The sequence below is a fragment of the Anomaloglossus baeobatrachus genome, chromosome 9 (genome assembly GCF_048569485.1).
Source record: "Anomaloglossus baeobatrachus isolate aAnoBae1 chromosome 9, aAnoBae1.hap1, whole genome shotgun sequence".
Lineage (NCBI taxonomy): Eukaryota > Metazoa > Chordata > Amphibia > Anura > Aromobatidae > Anomaloglossus > Anomaloglossus baeobatrachus.
In genome coordinates this window covers 226142452-226144587 of record NC_134361.1, presented here as the reverse complement: position 1 = coordinate 226144587, position 2136 = coordinate 226142452, and the positions used below count along the sequence as shown (strand labels likewise).

At 39.7% G+C, this 2136-nt stretch overlaps 1 protein-coding gene across 1 annotated transcript in view; it reads left to right on the top strand.

Moving 5' to 3' along the window:
- Positions 1–1289: 1289 nt before the first annotated feature.
- The window catches only part of ADAMTSL2 (ADAMTS like 2), a 76506-nt gene continuing 75659 nt past the window's right edge, over positions 1290–2136 (top strand). Inside the window, exon 1 of the mRNA XM_075323006.1 lies at positions 1290–1411. The gene's annotated coding sequence lies outside the window, so the exon portion shown is untranslated. The remainder of the gene's footprint in view (positions 1412–2136) is intronic.

The window sequence follows — 2136 nt, the reverse complement described above, 5'->3', positions numbered from 1 at the left end:
ACTATTACCTTATCAATATATGGCGGTATTATTTGAGCTTTTTATAATGGTATTATTTGAGCTCTTTATAGGGGTATTATTTGGGACTTGTGTATTATCTTGCTTCCTATGGTGATAGTATGTGAGCAGTATGACCTTAGCACTATATGGCGGTATTATTTCAGCTCTTTATAAAGATATTATTTGGGACTTGTGTATTATTTGGCTTCTCTATGGTGATTGTATGTGAGCTCTATTACCTTAGCACTATATGATGGTATACAAGTTCAAGTAAAATATGTGAGCTATATGGCGGTATTATTTGAGCTTCTTATAAGGGAATTATTTGGGACTTGTGTATTATTTGGCTTCTCTATGGTGATAGTATGTGAGCACTATTACCTTAGCACTATATGGCGGTATTATTTGAGCTCTTTATAAGGGTCTTATTTTGCTTCCCTAGGGTGATATGTGAGCACTATTACCTTAGCATTATATGGTGGTATACAAGTTCAAGTAAACTGTGTGAGCTATATGGCGGTATTATTTAAGCTTCTTATAAGGGAATTATTTGGGACTTGTGTATTATTTGGCTTCTCTATGGTGATAGTATGTGAGCACTATTACCTTAGCACTATATGGCGGTATACAAGTTCAAGTAAACTGTGTGAGCTATATGGTGGATTTATTTGAACTTTTTATAATGGAATTATTTGTGACTTGTGCATTACCTTGATTCCTATGGTGATAGTATGTGAGCACTATTACCTTAGCACTATATGGCGGGATACAAGTTCAAGTAAACTGTGTGAGCTATATGGCGGATTTATTTGAGGTTTTTATAAGGGAATTATGTGTGACTTGTGTATTATCTTGCTTCCTATGGTGATAGTATGTGAGCACTATTACCTTAGCACTATATGGCGGTATTATGTGCACTGAAATTATGAGAAAACTATCTGCTTGTTGCTCGGACCAGATGGAGATCCCCTTTAAGTAACAGCTCTGGTCATTCTCTTCTCTCTCTACAACATTTCTCTATCATCACCCCAGCAAGAATTGTAATTGTAAAACAGCCTGGAACATGGCCAGACTCCTGCGAGTCAGCTCAGTGGTTAATGCTTTGTTTATGAGTGATGTCAGGGCAGACGGTAAGACAGACTTAAACAAAGTGATAAAGGCATTATTGCCATGAGGGGGATACATGGGGGGATTTGGGAAGAGGGGCTGTGGGTGGAGAGTGTGGACCAGAACAGGGAAGAAGGAGGGGAGTGCTATAGAGTCAATGGATAAACTGTGAAGGAGGAGAGAAGACGGGAGAGAGCGGCTCAGCTGTAAGTGGGAATCCTGACAGCCTGACAGCAGCTATAAAAGAGAGGAGCAGTGACCGGGCGCACAGACGACAGACAGACACACTGCCAGGGACAGACAGGTACCACTATACCGCTATACTCCACCTATATACGCCACCTATATACTCCACCTATATTCTCCACCTATATACTCCACCTATATACTCAATCTATATACTCCACCTATATACGCCACCTATATTCTCCACCTATATACTCCACCTATATACGCCACTTATATGCTCCAGCTATATACTCCACCTATATACGCCACCTATATACGCCACCTATATACTCCAGCTATATACTCCACCTATATACTCCACCTATATACTCCACCTATATACTCCAGCTATATACGCCACTTATATACTCCACCTATATTCTCCACCTATATACGCCACCTATATACTCCATCTATATACTCCACCTATATACTACAGCTATATACTCCACCTATATACTCCCCCTATATACTCCACCTATATACTCCCCCTATATACCCCAGCTATATACTCCACCTATATACTCCACCTATATACTCCACCTATATACTCCATCTATATACTCCACCTATATACTCCACCTATATACTCCATCTATATACTCCACCTATATACTCCACCTATATACTCCACCTATATACTCCATCTATATACTCCACCTGTATACTCCACCTGTATACTCCATCTATATACTCCACCTATATACTCCACCTATATACACCACCTATATACTCCACCTATATACGCCACCTATATACTCCACCTATATACTCCACCTATATACTCCACCTATATACTCC